Raw genomic sequence first — 23,905 nt, 5'->3', positions numbered from 1 at the left:
GCCTCCCAGGTTCACGCCATTCTCCTGCCTCAGCCTCCCAAGTAGCTGGGACTACAGGCGCCCGCCACCTCGCCGGGCTAGTTTTTTGTATTTTTTTTAGTAGAGACGGGGTTTCACCGGGTTAGCCAGGATGGTCTCGATCTCCTGACCTCGTGATCCGCCCGTCTCGGCCTCCCAAAGTGCTGGGATTACAGGCTTGAGCCACCGCGCCCGGCCTAGGCTAGATTATTTCTTGCTTACCCATTGTACTGATAGCCAGGGAGAGCCAAGGAGAAGTATGATAATCAAACTCCATTCTATCTGCTAGCTCTGTCCTATTTTCTTCATGAAATTTTTATCAGCAATGATAAAAATCACTTCTTTGAATCACTATTCTCCTTGTAGAGCCGGGAGAAGAAGGCAAAAAGCCAAAAGAGCTGAAAGAGTGGGAGACAAAAGAAGCAGAAAACTTGAAAAGAAACAATATAACCCTAACCTCAAATAACCAAGACATGGCAACACTTTCAAATACTGAAAACTCCTTTATATTTGTAATTGTTTCACAATTCCTAGATATGTAATCAAAGAATAACACCCATTTAAAATTACTTCTTAAATCAAGAATTTGAAAAGTTTTTTTTTGTGCCAGAAAAATGTTAATGTTTATAAATGCCTCAATAATTAACATTGACAAGGTATAACAAAAATATCTGATGTTTTTCTCATATACTTACAATGCTTATGGCTTGACTGAAATAATGACAAATAGGAGGAATACTTGGTAAATTTCATTGTGTGTGTGGCTTTAAGCAAAACATTTAACCGTTCTGGGCCTCAGTTCCTCCATCTGTAAAGAGGGCTGTAAAGAGAGTATGATAATCTCTAAATTTCCTTCCAGTTCTAGGAGACAACAAAGTAAAATCTACAAAGTATAATAATTAGGATCAACAAAATTCCTGCATGAATTTCAACATTTGCCATAACAATATATGGTTTTTCAGAAAGCTTAATATCTCTTTGTGGCATTTTTGTTTTTAAGTGTTGTTGTTCGTGTATAGCATTAACTTAAACATTATGCTCTAATCAGCAGCTTGGATGAACTTAGAGTTTTACAACTAAAATGCATTGAATCGATCCAGTAAAACATATCTGGGATTTTGCCATTGCAAATCCAGCTTTACGATTTACTGACAACAAATGGACTAAAGGAAATCTGTGTTTGCAACATCCGACACTGACTCTGCTATCTCTCTACCCATACTTGAGGCAATGAATGATCTTTCTGTAGCCAGCTATTGAAATTTTCAATCGTGAAATTAATTTCATTATTTTATCCAGATATGCAGATATCCATGTCACCATTTTCTGAAAACATATGAAATGGAGTGGCGCAGAAGTTTGTATAGGGCAGCAAATATGGCCATTTTGGACAATTCAACGAGGCGTACAGCCAGATCACAACTCTTTCACAGCTTCACTGTAAAACTTCCAGTCTCTAAAAGGAAAATCTCTCTTGATGTAAGAGAAATAAGTGGGAGCTGTACCAAAGTACATTATATTGTGACACAAAAAGCATAAATTATGTGTATATGAAAATCATAAGCCCTAAGCTTTAGAGAGAGTTGTGCAATTGACAATCAAATGGAGCTTAAAGGGAATTACGAGGTTTTCAACTAAAGTCTTGAAATAAAGAAAGTAATATTTTACAGCAAAAAATTGCAAATGTCAAGTTTAAATCATAAGACTTTGCACCATTGAGCTACTAGCTAGTTCTATAGCTTCTTCAGTTCTTAACACAGGGAAAGACCAACTTTCATGCTCAATAAAACTTAAGAACTTTAGAAACACATTTAAGAACATAATTCACGTATTTGTGACTTTTTCCCTCCCTAAATGGCTAATTGTAGAAGAAAAATGAGTGAGCATAAGAACTTCTTGGATGGTAACCTATTCCCCCATTTGCTTTAGACTCTCATGAATTCTTGTGTTTTTTAAATAGGGCTGCCACCAATTTGGTCACTGCAAGAAAAGGCGGGTCTCAGGGAATATGGATGGCTGTCCTCCCTTTCCCCTTCAGATGTCAGCCGCATCTACTCCTGCTTTCGGAAAACCCCAGGGCAAACGGACCTGCCAGGCAGCCAACCAACCACCAGCCCCCGTGAAAGGCTGGAACCCAGCTGCCCAATTCGGTTGCTCCTGTCCAAAGCCAGACAGGTGGCAACCCAGATTGAATCTGTTGTTGTGGGAATGATTTGATTCACAAACAAGGTTATTAAATTTTATATGGAGACACAGGCGAAAGTCACAAGATCCTGGAGAGAAAGACCTGATTCACATAAATTTATCTTAATAGCTGTGAATTCGGGCGCATAAAGCAGAAAAAAAATTAATGGAAAGGCATTTCACCTCCTCCGTCTGCCTGCTCTCCTCCACTCCCCAGCACATAATATGCCCACACACACACATAGATCAACAACTGCCACGACTCCATCCAGCCCTTTGCAGGAGGAGCCCAACACATTGATCTGAGCCTGTTTTGACATATAAACTCCAATTTGGCCCCAAGTCACTGCGAGTGGACACTGCCACCAACGGCTCTGACACTAGGTTATTTGTTGTTGCTGTTCGCTGTCCCTGTTTGCACATTAATCCAGTGACAATTAGGTGTCAGCGAGCGTTGTTTCTGCTTAGCTGATAGCCTTGGGCTCTGCGCTTGAAGCCCTAATCAGGAGTGTAAACTCTGCTATATTTCAATTTGGAGAAGCGCTCTTCCGCTAAGAGGCCCCTGGCACTGCGATAAATAAAACGCCTATTTACTCTATTGCCACACTTAGACATCTAATGCACTTACTACCAGCCCCCTAATCATAGCCTACAGTTAAAACCGCCTATAAATCACTCCGTTCTCATCCTGCACATTAGTGAAGCCATTTTCCCCAAACCCCACAATGAGCACTGTTTCCTTTTCTTGTTAGTCAAAAGCTAGATGATTTTTATTAGGTTAAAGACCAGTTCACAGATGGTAAATCGCGTGGAGAGAAATGAGCTGGAGAGTTACACCGAGTCAGCGCGGGACACGGCTCCCAGGCCGGGCCGGGCCGGGGGTGGGAGGCGGTTCCCGACCCTAGGCGGCGGGACTCCCAAGCGCCGAGGGACCCAAGTCTCCGCTTCACCCACACGCACACCCGGCGTCGGGGCGCTGTGGCCTCGCCCCACACGCCCAGCGCAGGCCGCAGCCTGGCCTGGGGATCCGGCACCTGGGCAGGGTGAGCTCGGCCGGACATCCTCCACAGGACAGCCCGCACCCGGTAATCGCGTCAAAAGCGCCCCATCCCCCTGTCTCTCGCTGCGCAAGTTTCCCACCGACGCCCGCTCGGAAGGCGAGAGCCCCCGCGCGGCCCTGCGCGGCGCGGTCCCCGGGGACAGCGCGCAACAAAAGCCCGGCCCGCAACCCCTGCTCCTCGCCTTCCTTTTTCAATTCTCCCCTGATCTCAGGTGGAATTAGGAGGATTAAAGCAGCGAGTAAATGAGGCGAGTGTGCAAAATGACTCCTTTCTGAACCAAACGGCATGCTCCGTGCTGGGGAAATGAGATGCACATTTAAATCTCATCCATCCACCGCCTGCGGCCACCGCCATGTACCTGCCTACTTAGCCCAAGGGTTAATTAATTGAGGCTTCAATGCACTATTGCAAGAGCATTATTGCATTTGATACTCTACATCTGTGATTTAAAACTCTTTCAGTCCCTTGTCAGCAAGGGAGGGTTTTTAACTAGGAAATTAGCATTCAGATAAGGGAACGCTCTATTTGCTTCTGAAAGGAAGGAAATATTAAGGATGCTGGTGCACAAACCGGGCTGTCATATCCTGTCCCATCCTGGAGGGAGCGCGAGGGCCCGGCTCCCCTGGGAGCGGCGGGGACAGGGCGTCGTGCAATGGACGCCCGCGCGAGGGGCGGGCTGGAGGGGGACCCGCGATCAGGGAAACCTTACTCCTCGCAGGCTCCAACCTGCTGGGGCGTGTTTACGTCTGCAAAGTCCGATAATATATTTTCTCCCCACTTCTTAGGAGCTGATTCTTCTTAAAATGCATTGCCACGTTATCTCCAACGTTGGCTTTCTGACTTCCCCGCGGGGCTCGGAGGAAGTAACCCAGTTTCTTAAGGAAAAATGAGAGGTAAACATCACAACAGAATTCTAATGATACTGCAACAAAATCAGGCACAACATTGCTGTTAGTGATTATCTTTATTATTTTAAGTATTGGATTCAAGTGTTAATACACTAACGAATACGAAGAACAGCAATACAAAATAGTGGCTCACAAGCTAACATTCTGGATCAGAAACCAGTTAGAATTATGTGACCCAACCACGTTGTGTTTATTTTATTTTTTATTTATTTTATTTTTTGAGACGGAGTGTCACTCTGTTGCCCAGGCTGGAGTGCAATGGCACAATCTCAGCTCACTGCAACCTCCGCCTCCTGGGTTCAAGTGATTTTCCTGCCTCAGTCTCCTGGGTAGCTGGGATTACAGGCCTTGGTCATCATACCCGGCTAAGTTTTCTGCAGTTTTAGTAGAGAAGGCGTTTTGCCATGTTGGCCACGCTGGTCTTGAACTCCTGGCCTCAAGTGATTCACCCGCCTCGGTCTTTCAAAGTGTTGGGATTATAGGCATGAGCCGCTGTACCCCGCTAAGTTTTCTGTAGTTTTAGTAGAGACAGGGTTTTGCTTTGTTGGCCAAACTGGTCTTGAATGCCTGGCCTCAAGTGATCTGCCCGCCTGGGCCTCTCAAAGTGCTGGAATTATATGTGTGAGCCACCAGGGCGCCTGCCTGTGGCCTAATTCTGGTAATGTCAGATGTAGACATAGCTTTTTTGTAAAATGGCTACATGATTAAGTTCTAGATTCTCAGGCGAAAAAAAAAAAAAAAAACCTTTAAAAAAAAAAAAAGAGAGAGAGAGAAAGAAAGAAAGAAGAAAGAGAAGAAAAGAAAGAAAGAAAGAAAGAAAAGAAAGAAAGAAGGGGAGAAAGGGAGAAAGAAAGAAAGAAAAGAAAGAAAGAAAGAAAGAAAGGAAGGAAGGAAGGAAGGAAGGAAGGAAGGAAGGAAGGAAGGAAGGAAGGAAGGAAGGAAGGAAGGAAGGAAGGAAAAAGAAAGAAAAGCCCTTGGCGCTTGCTCACTACAAAATGAACAAATTGCAAGTGGAAAGGAGAATGATTCCCTTTTTGAGTCCCTTCATGCCTAGTGGAATTTGGCAGACTCAGGAATCCTTCAATAACAAACACTTTGCCAAGTGCAAGGACTTGGAATTTCTTCTCTACTGACTCAACTGAACCATGGGCCTTAATTAGGTGAAACAACATCACCTACAGTGGGATTTGATTGGGACCCCCAAGTCAATAAATTGATTGAATAAAGCTCTTTGGAGTTTTCATGAGTTGGGCAGAAGATGGGGAACTGGATTTGATGGGGGGGTGTGTGTGTGTATGACATCAATTCTGTACTACTTTCTCATAATGGTCCAATTCTGTCTTTAGGTACTTCTTGCTGAATAATCTTACTGATAATTACCCAGAGGTCTCCCTGGCTAATCATCACCTACCTTGCTCAAATTTTACTCTTCTACTTCTTGGTAGCACTGCAAAAAAAAAAAGGAAAAAAAAGAAAAAGAAGAATCAGAAAAAGCTCGTGATAATAGCAAGAAATAATAGTTGGGCTGTGTGTTTGACATGGTTTCTTGGCTGTTTCCATTCAAACCTGGAATCCCAATGCCAATATATGAGTTGCATTTTGTTCCTAAGGGCCAAGTACTCTAACCTTGTTATGTACATAGCATTTCAAGTGTTTCATAATACACCTAGTCTGTATAACTTTGCCTCATTGGTGGCAGTCACTTTTCTGCTTCCACACACAGAGAGACCAGATACTTTCCATTATTTTAAACCTGATTGATATAATCCTTTAGAAGTAAGAAAACTAGAACTTGCTTTTTGGTCAGCTCTGCACCGTATTTTCCCTGCATTGCTCACACTGGTTCATTATGGGAAGGCTTTTCCCCTGACTCCTAGGTGGCCTGCATTGGGGTCTTCGAAATAAAAGAGCACTGCAGGAAGAGTGCACAGTATTTCTGAAGAGAAGAAACACACAAGTGACTCAATAAGTTCTGAAGATTGATAAAATGAAATGGTGAAGTTTTGAATGTACATACTTGACAGCGATGCTTGGAGACATTCAGTGACATCAATCTCCTGAGATTACTCCACTTTCACAACAGAAAGAGAGATCTGCTATTTGGAGTGGCTCATAGGGCCAACTGGATGCCACCTGGTATTTGGAAAGGAACATGGAGCTGTGCATTGAATGGTTTGAATTACAATACGTATAATTTGAGCACCTTTCTTTAGGGTGGACCCAATAAACTTATGCTATGAAACAAATTCTATCCAAAATAAGAACATAATAAAACAAAAAACTAAAATGGTATTCTCTCTAGGAAACTGGTACCCAGGAAACATTTTCCACTATAAGGAAAGGACTCTGAATATCTAAGTCTGCAGAGAGTAAAATTAGTCACAGAATTCCTCTAAGTTACAGGTCCACTCCTTGCTGCCGCACACCCAAATCCCCTCCAGCTCCATTTCTCTCTAGGTCCAGCTGGAACTTCTCTTGCTGGTTCACACCCTTAGTGGTTCCCTTTGTAGAGTGAGAGGGAAAAAGGAACGTGTTCCTCTTCCCCAGCACCATGATGTTCCTGACAGAAGCAGAGACGGTGTCTCATCTTGTCTCTCTTGCTGCTCCTTCACTGTGCAATTCACAAAGCAGGCTCTGCGCAAATCATTTGTGGGATCAACAAGTGAAGTCCCATTATGACTCGAGGGACTATTCCAAATGTCTGGAAGAGTTTTATTATACTGAAAAAAAAAAAAAAAAAAAAAAAAGCTGAAAAGTGGGCCATAACCTTGGGTTGAGAGATTTTCAGTGCACACTAATGTGTTTGGTGAGCTTTGTCCTGTGGAGCTCCTGAGGGGAAGCAAGAAGAGAGGATGGATGGGAGGCGACTTGGAGTTCCTGATTCTGAGGTGGCCAACTGCAGCGAGACCAGTGCTATAGACTTTCTCAAGTGAAATCTGCTTAGCAATGTGACGGGAAGATAACAATTTATTTAAAAATTCAGCTTGGTCTTTCTTTACATAGGAACATAGGACTTTTGTCCATGCATTTTTTTGTTTTGGCTTTTGCTTCTTGGTAGGATTCGATTCTCATGAAGGAGGCCAGATGGTTGGCTTGGATGGTGAGGAGTGTCACTCCATAACTCACCTATCATAGAGCTGGCTCTAAAGGTGGTGCCTCACAAATGGAGAAACGAGGGTCTTGCCTTCTGGCAAGTCTGTTTTGTGAACTGTTCCTTTTGAACGTGGGTCCTTAGCTTCCTCTTGACTTGGAACATACCAGGTGAGACTACAACTCTTTTGCCAACCAAAAGATGTTAATAATTAAATGATTCCCTGCTTTTTGGTTTTTTTTTGTTTTTGTTTTTGTTTTTTTTTTGGTGACACAAGAGTCTCATTTTGTCGCTGGAGTAAAGCAGCACAATCTCGGCTCACTGCAACCTCCACCTCCCACGTTCAAGTGATTCTCATGCCTCAACTTCTCGAGGAGCTGGGACTACAGGCACATGACACCACACCCGGCTAATTTTTGTATTTTTTAGTAGAAATGGGGTTTCACCATGTTAGCTAGGCTGGTCTTGAACTCCTGGCCTCAAGTGATCCATCCACTTCGGCCTCCCAAAATGTTGGGAGGACAGGTGTCAGCCATTCTGCTTGGCTGATCCCCTGCTTCTGCTGGCTGCATTTCCCCAGTTCAAACCCCCTAGAAGCTAAAGTGCGGATTAAAGATACCAGTTCATCTCTTCCTACCTTGGGTAGAAGGGACATAACTCTATTATTTGTTCCTAGGCTACATACACACATAAGAGACAGGTAGAGTTCAGGAAGTAGTTCCTGGAAGATTCATTAGCAAAAGCCAGAGGAAGAGAAATCCAAGAGTCACTTCAAATTTTCTCCAGAATTTAGTGGGACAGAAATATAAGTAATAAACACAAAGATTAATAGATGAGCAAGCATATAAATTTTCTTGGTAGCAAAGGAACCTCATGATGAAAGGTTTCGGTAATAATATTCTTTTAAAAAGAAGTCTTACTTTGGTAAACATCAATGGAAAGATGTGTGAGTGGATTAAGTCAAGGTGACTCTTTTTCAGAGTGAAGAGGGCAGTTTATTTGCTTTAAAATCGATGCAAATCGAATTGAAAAGTGCCAGATTCTCAATGGAAAAGAAAAATGCAGCAATTAAAAAGCCTTCAATTAATGTTTTTCCCCCTTGGTAAAAGAAAAGCAAACTCACATAAAAGCGTCTACAGAAGTGCCCTGCTAAGCAGCCTGTAATAAAAGCAGCAGCCATCACTGGGGATTCAGAATCTCAAGGTTCTTCCAGTCAAGACAATCTGGAAAGAGATTATTTTATTAGCCACACCCCCAAAGTTGGCCCTGTTAGCAAGTGTAATGGGACTTTTTTCAGTTTCATAAAATATCTTGATAACTGGAAAGTGCCAGTTAATGGTACCCTGTTCCAACTATGAATTTCACTAAGATTAATATACCCCTTTAGGTTTCTTAAGATTCCATCAGGACGCCTCCCCTAGTCTTGGGTGTTTTACAATCTCAGTGGGCACGAAGCTCAACTGAAACTACCTTTCAACAGCTTAACTGTCATCTTCATCTTCTTCTGGCATAAAAATACATATTTTTTCCCATAATAAAGATTTTTTATAATAGCAATAAAGTAACTCCAGAGAACATGGTTGTCTTGAGATAGCTTAACTCTGTCTGGTGTCTCATAACGCCCCGGGGATACAGCAGGCCCATAATACTCCCTTTTGCTGCCATGTCTTTGCTTAATTAAAGAATAAAGCCAAAAGGTCAATGCTGGAGAAAAATGTAAATCTTCAAAACTTTCCTTTCTTGACCTAAACTCTGTGTTGTAAAACCTCAGTAATCTCTGTAACAAGCAGTACACCTACCCAGCACAGAGACACCAGAATACACATTACATCTTTAAAATATGGTTTTGACACTATGAAAACAAATTCCTGACCTCAGGACTTGGAATTACAGTTCTGACTTTTTAGAGACAGACCTTCACAAACCATCCACTGATCCCCAGTGAATGGAAAACACTATAGCAGAAGCCATCCCCTTCATCAAACATGATTTGTCACTGTATTTCTGAGCATCACTGTGTTGACTCTCACACAGCTAGAAAGTGAGAAAGTGAGGTGTGTGTGTTTTTGTAGGGAGGAAAAATGAATATGTATATTCAGCTCTATGGCTTATTTGTTATTCCATTGCTGCTGTGAGTGCAAAATATGATTTCAGCTCCAATCGTTTTATGAGTTCTCTGATTATGGTCCATCATAATGAGCAAGGTGGTTTGGACATTGGTTTAGTTTACAGGAGCTGCAATCATTTGCTATGGAGATTTACAGAGTATAATATAGGCACCATACTCAAAATGGATATTTCTGACCAATGATACTCATTTTAAATAGGAGCTATTCAATCTCAAAACTGATTTGTTAGAGCTGATGCAATGAAATAATAAATATTACTTGCTTTCAAGAAATAGAACCTTCTTATCGCATTCGTGGCTGTGCTAATTGAAGGAAAAGTGTTATTCCATTATGGAACTAATTAAATGTCATCTGCTTCTCTCTCAGATGAATAAATGGACAGACAGATGCTATGTTGATCAATTAATGTTGTGATAGATCAATCAATTGATTTGGACCTAGATAATATGTATTTATGGAAGACAGAGAATGATTTATTTATTTCTAGCAAATAAGAGAATCCAAATGTGACTTTATCCTATAAATGGGAACAGATCATGAGCAAAGAGTTGCCATTGTAATCTTGCTGTGAAAAAGAAAATTCATCCTTCTTCTTTTGCTTACATATTCAGCAGACATTATGGCTCAATAAAAATGGGGTGTTTAAATATTTGATAAACATGGGTAGAGCAATGCATTGCTAAAACTGCTAGAGTAGCCTGGCAGATTCTCATGGAAACATAAATTTGCCTGCATACAAATGGAACTGTTTGGTAATTCTGGCTTTAAAATTACCCCCCTCTCTCCTCTCTCTCACATTTTTCTTTTCAACTGTTATTTGATAGGGCTTGGGCTTTCATGGATGGGATTTAAACTGTGCAAACTGTCAGCTTTGCTAACCACATTAAATGGATCTCGCACTAGTGCCTAGACATTTGCAGGCTTCTCTTAGCTATCATTCAGTAGAAGCAACCAGAGAGGGTTCTCAAGCTCTATTGATTTTACATCATTGACACACTTCTTACATCAATCTGAAAGTCAAGTGCAGTAAACTTATCACCAATATGGAAGACTCTTCAGGTTGGTCTATACCCATCTTCTGCAGTGAAAACTGACTCTGCCATGCCCCAGGGGGGAGGCTGGCCCTGGCAGTAGGTTATGGGAGCCCCTTTAATCAACATGGTGCTTCAGCTGGGCAGAGAGAAGTGGCATCTGGTGGACAGAGGGATGCCAAAGAGGGAGGTGCATGGCTGACCATGAGGATTGCCAGATGCCAGCATTTTATCTTGTTGGTCTCTGGATCTCAAGGATAGAATACAGAAAAACCCAAAATGGTACAATTTCTCTCTCTCTCTCTCTCTCTGTGTGTGTGTGTGTGTGTGTGTGTGTGTAATTTTTAACAATTGTTGAGCATGGCCTCCCCTTCATGATACTGTAAGCCTGTTTGCTTCTAAAATCCATAAGCCACAAATGAAGCCATGGGATTTATAAAGGAAAGTGAAAATGAGTGACATGCTTGGCCAATGATCTATGGCTTTTAGTAAAATTCGATTAAGAGTAGGATTATTAGGGCTGGGCATGGTGGTGCACGTCTATAATCCTAGCACTTTGGAAGGCCAAGGTGGGTGGATCACTTGAGCCCAGGAGTTTGAGACAAGTCTGGGCAACATGGCAAAACCCTGTCTCTACTAAAAATAAAAGAATTAGCCTGGCTTGGTGGTATGTGCCTGTAGTCCCAGCTAATGGGGAGGTTTAGGTGGGAGGATTGCTGGAGCCCGGGAGGTCTAGGTTGCAGTGAGCTGTGATCACACTACTGCATTCCAGCCTAGGTGGCAGAGCAAGACCCTGGTAAAAAAAAAAAAAAAAAAAAAAAAAAAAAGCATAGAGTTATAGCAAGGATCACAGAATGTGGAATTCACTCAGCAAACAGAGGCTATTGGAGAGGTTTGTGTTTAGGGAGTTGTCAAATAGATAAATATACTCACTGAGTATCTGCTAGATGCCAAGCATGGAACAAAGCCTACACAAAAGCAGCAGCAATTGTACTGAATTATGATTATGAGAATAGAAAATGCTCTGTGTAGACCAGGGTGTCTCAAAGTTTGGGGCACTCGAATAGCAGCTTTATACCCACAGCAGCTACCTAGGGTCCACCACTCAGACTCAGTTAGGTTGGCAGGAGTAAGGAGGGAGGTAAGGGTGAGATGGAAAGGAAGGTGGGAAAGGAGGGGCAAAGTCAGAATCACACAGTTTTAAAAAGGCATCTCAGATACTGAGTCTAAGGATGCTGATCTAAGTCATAGTCCTCATGTTAAATGAGAGCAAGACTGTCCCTTGCAATCTGTGTTCCAGTTTTATTTTGTTCCCTAGTGCAGTGGTCCCCAACTTTTTTGACATAAGCAACCATTTTTGTGGAAGATGATTTTTCCATGGATGTTGTTGGAGGGGATGGTTTCAGGATGAAACTGTTTCACCTTAGATCATCAGGTATTAGATTCTCATAAGGAGCACACAACCCAGAGCCCGCATATATGCAGTTCACAATAGGGTTTGCACTCCTACGAGAATCTAATGCCACCACCGATCTGACAGGAGGCAGAGCTCAGGCGGTAATGCTTGCTCCCCTGCCGCTCACCTCCTGCTGTGCCGCCCGGTTCCTAACAGTCTTACAGACTATACCAGTCTGTGGCACGGGGGCTGGGGACCTTTGTCCTAGTGTATCCATTTCCTATGGCCACTGTAACAAATTACCACAAATTTAGTGGCTAAAACAAGACAAAGTTATTTTTGGACAGTTCTAGAGGTCAGAAGTCCGAAATCAGTGTCACTGAACTGAAGTTGAGGTGTCGGCAGGGTCATCCTCTAAGGGAGCATCTGTTCCCTGCCTTTCTCAGCTTCTAGAGCTGCGTTCCTTGCATTGCTTGGCTCATGGCCCCTTCCTTCATCTTCAGGGCACCAGCACAGCATCTCCTCTTTCCAACGGTGCTTCCCTCTGCTCCTGCCACACAGCCTTCTCCTCTTCTGTGTCAGAGCTCCCTCTGTCTTGCTTGTGATTGCATCGAGGGCCCACTGGTCTAACCCAAGATCCTTCCCTCATCTCAAAACTCTTAATTTAATCACACTGTAAAGTGCCTTCTACCATACAGGGTAATGATAGTCTGTCACAGGTTCCAGAGATTAGGACATTGATATCCTTGAGAGCCTTATTCAGCCTATCACACCCAGTGGTGGTGTCTTTCTTAAAGTCACATTTATAAAGTCAGGTGTAACTAACACACAATAAAATTCACTCCATTAAAGTATACAGTGTACAGTTTGATGAATTTTGACAAAAGTATGCAGTTGTGTAACTGTTATCACAATTAAGAAACAGAACATTTCCATTACCCCAAAAAGTTTCCTTCTGTCTCTTTGTAATGATGTGTCTCTTGTCCCAGTAATTTTGCCTTTTCCAGAAAGTCATATAAATAGAATCCTATGTATCCAGTTCTGTGTGTCTGGCTTTTTTCACTTAGCATGATGTTTCTGAGATTTATCCATGTAGCTGTGTGTCATTCATTAATTCATTTTTGTTGCTGAATGATACTCCATTGAACGGAATTGTGTATTTATTCACCAGTTAACAATATTTGAGTTGTTTCCTGTTGGGAACAGTTTTAAGAACCTACTAATCTGTTTTCCAAAGTAGCTATATGATTTTGCATTCTTACTAGCAGAGCCTTTCTTTTTAATTTTAGCAATCCTTACAGGTGTGTACTGAGATCTCATGGTAGTTTTAATTTGTGTTTCCCTGATACCCAATGGTTTTGAACATCCTTTCATGTGCTAATTAGCTATTTGTTTATCTTCTTTGGTGAAGTGTCTTTTCAATTTTTTTTTTTTTTTTTGCCTATTTTTAATTGGCTTGTTGGTCTTATAAATTGTCAAAGTTTTTTTTATATATATTCTAGATTCAAGTTCTTTATCAGATTTTTGCTGTGCAAATATTTCCCCTCACTTGTAGCTTTCCACTTAATATCATTTTTTAAGTTGGCAATTAGGGTTAACAAAACCTGAAGTGGACTCACAATATAAAACTTTAGAGATGAAAGTGTTTCAAAAATAAAACTATACATACATCATAGAATGCTAGTAGCCATAAAAAAGAATGAGATCTTGTCCTTTACAGGAACATGGATGAAGTTGGAGGCCATTATTCTTAGCAAACTAACGCAGCGACAGAAAACCAAATACCACATGTTCTCACTTGTAAGTGGAAACTCAGTGATGGGCACGCATGGACACACAGAGGGAAGCAATATACCCTGGGGCCTATTGGAGGGTGAAGGGCAGGAGGAGGAAGAGGATCAGGAAAAATAACTACTGGTACTAGACTTAATACCTGGGTGACATAATAATCTGTACAACAAACCCCCATGACACAAGTTTACCTCTATAACAAACCTGTATATGTACCCCTGAATGTAAAATAAAAGTTAAGATAAAAGTAAAACTAAATCAACATGCATACATTTTTAGACTCTAATCTTTTTTTTTTGAGACGGAGTCTCGCTCTGTCGCCCAGGCTGGAGTGCAGTGGCGCGATCTTGGCTCACTGCAAGCTCTGCCTCCCGGGTTCAGGCCATTCTCCTGCCTCAGCCTCCCGACTAGCCGGGACTACAGGCCCCGCCACTGCGCCCGGCTCATTTTTGTATTTTTAGTAGAGATGGGGTTTCACCGTGTTAGCCAAGATGGTCTCGATCTCCTGACCTCGTGATCCGCCTGCCTAGGCCTCCCAAAGTGCTGGGATTACAGGTGTGAGCCACCGCGCCCGGCCTAGACTCTAATCTTGATCTTAAAGTTGGTTGCCTGAAAATGAAGTCATCTGGATCCCAGACTCCCAGACTCCCGCTTTTTATTTTCCAGCTATATGACTGAAAAATTCCATTTCTGAAGCTGTAATTTTCATGTGGCCCAAAACAGCATTTGTTATTCTCTCAACATTTGGCTCTACAACAACTGTAAAATACTAATCATGGTGCTGAGCCCACATTCCTCGGTGACATTAGCATACCACAAAAAAGCATTTGGTGGGATCTGGATCTATACATACTGAAGTTGTTTATTTATTTTTGTTTAAGAAACAGACAAGTTAATTTCATCTCCATTTGGGACACAGAAAAGAGTCAATGTTTGCCAAGTCGAAAAACACAAAATTGGTAAAGGGAAAAAAAATGCATTTTCAAGCCTCTAAAATGGAATTAGAAACAGGAGAGAGGGGGGAAAATGTTACACATATAACTAGAGTATCTCTCTTAAAATTGCCTCAGGCTTCTACTTGAAAATCTTGTTTCTTGAAAGTTCCCTACCAGAAGATTCTGTCCCATGCTAAGAATAGAATGCAACTTCAAAATAGCTGGCTGGCATTTTCAATGACTGGTCACTGTTTTTAAAACATTCTGTGACTTGAGAGCTGGGATGAAAATACTGAAAATTGGAATGTACAATTTGCTTCCTACTAGAAATACATCTTTGTTTGAAAAAGCTTTTACAGCCTTATTTTAACACCCTGAACCTCAACAGCCTCTGTCTTCTTGGGGGTTGGCGGGGAGAAATGTGGAAGTAATGTTCTGAAAGCCAGACCACACATCCCTTGGGTGAGGGTGCCCCAATCAGGAGGAGGGGTAGAGGCCTGTTGTCCTATTCTGGTGCAAGAGCAGGGACAACCAGAGAAGACCCTTCCCTCAGACACTTGCCCCAATGTTGTTGCAAGGGTGCACAAAGAAAAATGTTATCAAACCATCTAATTCTGCCCTCCTGTCAGGCTGACAGGGACTTCGAATGCACAACTGGCCCAGAGCTGATTACCTTCAGGTGCGGTTAGGTTGAGTTAAAAATTCCATTAGCAGTGCACAGGCGTTGGGAACAAGGTTTCTCAGGGGTGGGCTTTTTCTACTTAACAAGGAAGAAATGGCTTCTCATGTCACAGTTATCGCAGGGAGAGGACTCTGGTTTGTTTATACTCTGCAGAGGAGTAGAGCCTCAGCTCTGCAGGCCTGGAGGCAGAGGCCAGTGCAAGTCAGAGAGGGAGCACACTTTTCAGAGAGGAGACGGTGCTCCCAGCCATCACGCCAGCAGGAAAGGCAGGGCCCCCTTAAGTGCGACCTTGAGCCACTCCCATGAATCACCCACCCATGGTTCTCAACCTAATTGTTTTACATTTTCTCGTAATAACCCTCCTCCCTCACCCTAAACCAAACATTGAAGGGTTGCCCTCTATTTGCGAAGCTCCAAGGCGTGCAGGAGAGGCAAGTGCTGTTTACTACTCCCTGCCTTGCTTTTAATTTTATTCTAGTAGGAAATCATTTAGACCATCAGAGTCCCATCTTCCTTCTTTGAGGCTTTGGGGTTTGAATAGCTCATAGAAGTACTTCCCTCAGCCTCAATATTTCAATGCATGCTTGATTGCAATGGTTTTAAAAAGAAAAGAAAAAAGAGGAGGACAAGCAAACAGGCAAATTTGGAACAAAACTAGGCATTTGAAAAGATCCTTTAGGTTGAGCTGTTTTTTCACTCAGGCACCCTCTTGTATTGCTGATATTGTTTCATGATCAGGGCTTGCATTCTCTGTTTCCCTCTTCATCTGCACACTTAAACTGTTCATTAGTGGAGAATGGGACAGCCTGGGAAAGGAAGAAACCAAAAAAGCAGCCCCGGGGAGCTGGAGAACAGCTCTTTCTCCTGGGGTTGTTGCCCTGGGCTTTCCTAGGAGCCCTGGCCAGTTCCCCTGGGGTCCCACACCAGTTTAAACAGAGAGCGAGTCCTCAGCAGCCAGGGGCAGCAGGCGGCATGTGCATGGTGGGGGCAGCAGGGGGATGGAGATGGAGGGAGAGAACTGGAACCCCACACAGGCTCTGAGCATGCACCCTCTGTGGCTTCCCACCGACCTCATAGTCAGCCTGGCATTCAGGGGGCTCCATTGATCTGTCAGTTATTGGCATGATGGTTTGTGCACTTAGCACAAACATCGATCAAAATGTGGCTGAGGAGCTATGAGCAGTTGAAAGCTATGGTGTGCCAAGGTACAAGGGCCCAGAACCACTCACGTCACATGGCCTCAAGAGAGGTCCAGGAACACCTTTTGAAAAGGCCACAGGGGACCCCATCGTGGGGGGCCTTAGTGCTTCTGACTTCAAAAAAGTCATCATACACAGAACTACCTTCTGAATTCTTCCTGGATTAGCACTTTTTTTTTTTTTTGAGACAGGATCCCACTCTGTTACCCAAGCTGGAGTGCAGTGACGCAATCATGGCTCACTGCAACCTTGACCTCCCAGTCTCAAGTGATCCTTCTGCCCCAGCCTCCAGACTAGCTGGACCACAGGCATCTGCCACTATGCCAGGCTTTTTTTTTGTTTTTTGTTTTTTTAGAGATGGGATTGCACATGTTGCCCAGGCTGGTCTGGAACTCCCAGGCTCAAGCATCCGTCCACCTCAGCTTCCCGAAATGCTGGAACTACAGATGTGAGCTAGGGCGCCGGGCCTGGATTGGCACTTTTTGGTGTGTCTTGTTCCCCACTGAGATGTGAGCCCCTTGAGGTCAGGGGCCTTGCATCACTGTCGCTGCATACCTAGGCTAAAACACACCTGTCTTGAGAAGGTGTTCAGTGCCTGTTGCACGGAAGATAAGCTGGCAGTGGAACAGGAGGAGGAGGCCTCATGGTGCAGCTGCAGGTGGAAACACGGTTTGAAGAGAACACTGAGCCACCTGCTGGTGTCCACACAAAGCTCTGCTCCCACTGACCCCTCAAAGGACAAAGGACAAGAGAGGCTCCTCCAGGTCTGAGAGGGCAAGGGGCCAGCAGGTCAGGGTGTGGGAGTCAGCTGAGTCCGGCTGACTTGCCTTCAGGCCTATTACTGGCCCTCCAGATGGCCTCCGGGGGGCATTACGGGCATCACGGAAGATGCTGAGGATGATTTCTCAGCCCTCTCCCTCTGTTATTTGGCCTCAACCACTGCAGGTCCTGCCTTGGGGGTTAGGCATTTGCTAAGTTTTAATCTATGGCTATCAGAAGGGTCACTATGTTTTCAGGTGGAAATATGTACTGATGATTACCATGGATATTGCCAACAGGGCAGACCATCCTCTCAGTCAGAAGATTCTTCAGGAAACTTCAGGAAAGACAGCACCTCGGACAGGAGGAAGAAACCTCCTCTGCTGCCACAGACCTGAGTATCCAGCGGTGCAAATCTCTGCCATGGCCCGTGGCTTCCTGTGCTGGGGTCCAGACACCTGCCTGAAGGAGATGTGGGGCATGAAGATTCTCTTTTTATTATCTTCTTAAATATGTGGCTGTCGGCCAGGCACAGTGGCTCACGCCTGTAATGCCAGCACTTTGGGAGACTGAGGCAGGTTGATCACAAGGTCAGGATTTTGAGACCAGCCTGGCCAACATAGTGAAACCCTGTCTCTACTAACACAAAACACACACACACAAAAAAAAAAAATTCAGCAGGCTGTGGTGGCAGGTGCCTGTAATCCCAGCTACTTGGGAGGCTGAGGCAGGAGAATCACTTGAACCTGGGGGCGGGTGGAGGTTGCAGTGAGCTATCACACTATTGCGCTCCAGCCTGGGCCACAGTTTAAGACTCTGTCTCAAAAAAAAAGAAAGAAAGAAAAGGGGCTGTCTCCCCCATTCCTGGCATGAAAGGCGCCTACTTTCTGTGGGCTCACCTCCTTGTGTTCAATCCTTTCAGCCAGTTGTCTCACACTCTGGGTGCCGTCTCTCCTCCCCTCATCTGTTTACATCACGGCTCCCCAGCCCCACCTCCACCCCAAGGAGTGACCAGCCTACAAGCGCTCTTGCCAGCCAGGGCGGTCCTCTTGGCTGCCAAAGCTCTGTGCAGTTGCAGTCACAGACAATCAGATTAAATGTCCTATCACCCGGCATTGATCAGATTAGCAACCTTGTGACTATTCATTAATTGTATTTTCTCTCGGAGCCTGGTTCAACTCAATACCCAGTGCATTGTTGGTGGCATAAAAAGTAAATACAAATAGGATGTTTGTTACATTTTAGAATAAACGGCCTGCTACCTTTTCAAAACAAAGTAGAAGAGGAGAGGTTAATGCAATGTTAATTTTCCTGAGGCAATATAGTTAAACTAGGAGATTTCCCAAGAGTCATTAACATTCTGTAAAAGGCCTTTTAGAATTCCTGTGTCCTCAGCGCTTCAGGAAACCCCCTGCTACCTTGGTAAATTTGGCCAGGGTCCCCCGGGACCCACCTTTTTTTGTGTGGTAGAAGTCACAGAGGGTAGGCCCAAACCCTTGAAGTGAAGGGGAAAAGAAATCAGGGTGTTTATGTATGTGACTGGAGAAGTCTCACATACGATTGTTCTGGATTTAAATATATAGGAAGAGGACAAAGGCTACCAAGGGTGTTTCCCTGCCTCAGAAGCCCAAAGCCCAGAGGCCCAGCCCCGCTCCCTGGGTGCACGCAGAGCCCCACCGAAGGATGCTGGCGTCCCATGGGAGAGGGATGCTGTGGGAGGAGCTGCTCCGCCCTGATTTCCACACATCTCTCCGCTCTTCCACCTGACCACAAGAAGAAGCCGAGGCCCTGGGCGGTCAGGAGACTTGGTGGCTGTCACTCACTGGGCGGTAAAGCCAGTAAATCACCCACCTCTAGCAACATTGCCAGATCCCACCTGACAGTCTTGAGGGTCACAAATGCGAGCGCCCTCCTGTTTGTTCCATTTCAGGATTCATGGCATTCCAGTCAGAAGAAATCTAGAAGAGAAGCTGCTAAATAATTATCCATAAACATTCCCCGACAGCAAAATCTGTTAATGAGTGGAAAGTCTTTGTGGGAAAATGGTTAAGAATCTCATCATCTGACATGATTAAAATGCTATTAGATAAAGAACTTGGGAAACTGGGGAGAAGCTTGGAAAGGCCGATAAACGGGGCAGCCTCACGTGCATTCTCCGCACAGACCTTTCAGGAGAACATTTCCATTTTTCTTATCTAACTTTCATCCTTTCCTCAGTTTCTAAGTGGAGAATACCCACTCCTTGGATTTTTTTAAATGTAAAATGTCCATAATTTAATGTTTAATGAGCTCTAGGCACAGTACCGGGCACTTTATCTCATCCCATCTTTAGGTGCCCTCCTCATCTCATACTGTCCCTGCAGGGCTAGGAGAGAAAGCAGAGGAATTTCTTGTAAGTTCTCAGGAGCCAGGCAGATCTTGGGCCATGCCCAGCTGCCCTCTCCGGCTGTCTGACTCTGAGCAAGTTGGTAGCTTCTCCAGGTAGCAGTTCCCTCATCTATAAAATGCAGATGAAGACAGCCTCTCTCCGATCTGGCTGTGTTGAGGATAGAAGAAAACGTACTTTAAAAAGGATTAGCCTAAGGCCAAGTATAGGATGCCTTTCATTATGGAAGATAGCATTTATATACATATATATAGTTAGTGTGAATCTCTTCTCCCTCTTTGGTATTTTCCATATAACTTTGTTTATCATTTACTTATTGCCTGTGAATCTCACAGGCGCACGAATCCTCTCCAAAGCAGATTTAATTGGGGCGAAAAAGGCAAGAATCCTGTGAAAAAGAAATCTCTGTGGCTATGTGAAGGAGTAAACATTTCACTGATAGGCGCCAATGTTTGTTGTTCTGTGAAAATCTGCTTAATTTATAAGCAACAGTGATACTCCCAATAGATTAAGTTGAATTCACCCTTGAGAAATTTTAATTTCAGTGTCACTATTGTTATAATCTGGGGGTCTTCCAAGATGGACATGTCAGTAGAAAAACAGTGACTCATCTGAGAAACTCATTTTTCTTATGTACTGTCCAACTTCCTTCCTTTCCTCAGTATTTAAGTGGAGAATACCCACTCATTGGATTTTTTAAAATATAAGATAATACATATATATGTATATGTGTACACACACACATATATATTCTGCTTTATATAGTTTAGCATTAAAATGTATTTGAGTAATACCTAAGACCATGCCTATTTAATTTTAACCAGTGGGTTATAGGAATCATCAAAAATCAAACACAATAAAAAGAAACAATATTTATGGCATTTTAAAGCCTATCCATTATTGGTTAGTGCTCCCCTCAATTGTTTAACTGCAATTGGTTCCACTTTCTCAGTGTGGATGATTTTTATACATCTGAGTTAAAAAATAATGCTGCTTGCAAGTGAAAAGTTAAAGACCAAGACAAGGCCTATTAGAATAACATTACACTTTTTTATTCCCTGCACTTACTTTGTCAATTACTAATTATTTCCCTTTTGCCATGCAACAAAATAGAAGCCATAAAATCTTTGATTTAATGAAAACTTCCTCACCAAATAGGTCCTCTAACTCTGCTGAAGGCTTATAGGTAATTTATCTACCTCAGTAGGCAATGACCTTTTGTGAATCATGAGTCATTCCTCACTCCGGATGAGAGGGATCCAGATACCATCCCACCCGCTGCCTGGCCCCTCCTTCCTCCATCCGGCAGAGGCTGTGCGGCGCCTGTGCCCTGCCTCCCGACTTCCCCGAAGTGGGCTGTAATTAGTCCTTGCACAGGGAATCTGCCAGGGAGTGGATCACCCTCCTCCTGTGCTCCTTTGGCTCCTTCGTTAAGGTGACTGAACACTGAATGTTCTTTTCTAAGTGACCCTGAAGAAAAAGGGGTGAGGGATGGTAGAGGCCAAGGTAAGTCTTATTATTGTCTGGGAAGTAGGAATACTTCCTCGCACTTCAACAGAAGCCTCTCTGCCTACTTTTCCCAAAGCACAGTTATGGAGAAAATCACCAGGTGCTCAGAATGGCATTTTGGGGTCAGTATTTTTATTTTTATTTTTTAATTTTTGAGACGGAGTCTCGCTCTGTCTCCCAGGCTGGAGTGCAGTGGCCGGATCTCAGCTCACTGCAAGCTCCGCCTCCCGGGTTTACGCCATTCTCCTGCCTCAGCCTCCCATGTAGCTGGGACTACAGGCGCCCGCCACCTCGCCCGGCTAGTTTTTTGTATTTTTTAGTAGAGACGGGGTTTCATTATTCACAGGATGGTCTCCATCTCCTGACCTCGTGATGCGCCCGCTTAGGCCTCCCAGAGTGCTTTGAGGTCAGTATTTTAGCGGCACATAGTAGTGCATGCTGGGAGCCACACTGCAGTTCTGGGGTTGGGGTTTCCAGGTGGTTTTGACTGAGACGCTAACGTGCACGTTATTTGTAAATTGTATACATGTACTATTGATTGTACATTATATACATGTATTACTAGTTATATACAGGGATCTCTAGCTATACATATGTATTACTATACACATACATGTGTTACTGCTCTGGACCAAAATATTAAGTGCATTATAAAACACATACAAATGTAGAAGTTTGAAAAGCATGAGATGAACAATGAAGATGAAGGTTTTAAATATTTTCTCCCTGTTGGCTTCTGGATCTTCTTGTAAATCTTTCTGCTTTCTGGCGGTCCGGAGAGAATAATAATACGCGCTTGTTTTGTTTCAAAGTAGGTTTCTCTAAGGCCATAGGTAACAGTGCTGGGGGTTGGGGGCTGTTTCATACCCTGCTCCCCACGGATGTCTGAGGTGCAGGGGTAGTGCAGGGGATTGGGGGAAAGGGGGATTAGTAACTGTCTGAAAGATCGGGTTGCTCCCCCACCCACCTCACCCCACCCCACCCCACCCCTTTGTGCTTTCCATCCCTGAGAGTGGCCGCTGCTGGGAGAGTGAAAATATTTGCAGACCAATAGCTCTGGAATTCCTTTCAAAGTGGTTGAAAAATCTGTCTTCAAAATAGGTGGGCAATGGTGGAGGGTTTAGAAGCACAGCTGCAGGCCGAGGCACCACTGGCACAGGCCTGGGTGGGAGGCAGGGGCGACTCCACTCTGCCCCACCAGGCGGGCGGATGGAGCTGGTGACTCCACACGGTTGGAGGGGGCCTCACACAGGGGAGAACTTGTCCTTTCTCACTGAAAGGTCAGAAAGAAATTAGAGGTGGTCTTTCATTGCTGCCTTCACCAGAGGAACATCCCATCTGAATGTAAAAGACATGAACCTTGCAAATGTGAAAGTAGGTACAGTTTGTGGGGCAACGTGAGGCTGAACCTTACATCTGACTTTGATCACTTCTTGCTGCCGTGTCTGGACAGCACAAGAAATAGTGGGAAATAACAGACAAATCAGACTGCATAACAAATCCAAACTTTGAAATGCTTAGTCAAGTGCTTTATTTTAATTAGTATGCACATTCGTATAACTAATTAAATGAGACTACCTTTAAATTATGTTCAACTCACAAGGTTGAATGAAATAGACTCAACACACTAATCTTGCAGATAAAACTGTATTTCTTTTTTCTGGGGTAGGGGAAGAAATCCAGTTCCTTCAAATGGGATATTTTTAGATATTCTTATTACATTTCCAAGAAAATAAAGAGTCAATGGCAGAAGTATTGTGTTTTTTTGAAAATATTAAAAAAAAAAAGGAACAGAATTCCTTGATAATTTTCTGCATTTGAAATAAGTATGCTACCAGGAAAAGGAAACATTAAACCTATATTTTAGGGAAATAATTTAAAAAAAAAACAAGAAGGAAAAACTCCTACCACTACATAGTTTCTTTCTAGGTCAATGATTTTGCTTCATTCAGTTGTCTGGGTGAGGCTGGTGACTGTGACCTGCCAAGGGAAGCCACTGGATTTGACACATTTCAGTGTCAGCTCTGGGATCTCTGTCTTAAATCTGTCAGGATGGCCCTGTGGCCACTTCTGCAAAAACCCTTGGGGACAAAATTTATTGTTATTCCTCGATAGCTTTTTGTTCACTTCCAAAATAGGGGTCCTGGGTCATGCTAACGATTGTGGAGAGACAAAATGCTCTCTCTATATTTTATTAAATAGATCTCTTAATAATTAATCAAATGTGAAAATTATTTTCCATCACTGTTGACACTAAAGCTAAAGCATTGGGGTTTTTTTTTTTTTTCCTTTTTTTGTTTTTCCTCAGCCTTTTTCTTTTCCTTTTAAATTGCTCTCTGCGGATTTCCTCAGCTACAAAGCAAGTGAGTAGAGAAAGCCTGATTTATGACTTGGCTTTTTAAACCGTAATCACCCCTCTGGGCTTCTACCGGAGAAGGGCTGAGGGATTTTGTAGGTTGCCAGATAAACACCTGAGAAAATGTGTTCTCAGATTCCCCGAATCCACCCAGGGACCATGATCCCATGGATAGCAGCAATCCCATGAAGCCCATCTGGGCTGCACCACAGCATGGCGCCGCCAATGGGAGATGGCATCACTGGTCATTCTCATTCTCTCTCAAGGAGTGTCTGTGTTTCCAGGAGAAAATAGCTTAGTAAGAGTTACTGTCTTCATCTCCAGCTGGGGTAAGAAGGAAACATTGCTGAGCTGAGGTATTAGCCCAGAGTTCCATTTCCAGATAGTGGAGTTTGCACCATTTTTAGCCTCCAGCAAGATTGCATTAAAAGATGGGTAGTGTCTTAGTGAGTCGGGCCCCAAGTCACTGA

Source organism: Chlorocebus sabaeus, chromosome 4, assembly GCF_047675955.1.
Source record: "Chlorocebus sabaeus isolate Y175 chromosome 4, mChlSab1.0.hap1, whole genome shotgun sequence".
Taxonomy (NCBI): domain Eukaryota; kingdom Metazoa; phylum Chordata; class Mammalia; order Primates; family Cercopithecidae; genus Chlorocebus; species Chlorocebus sabaeus.
This window is presented reverse-complemented; position numbering follows the sequence as displayed.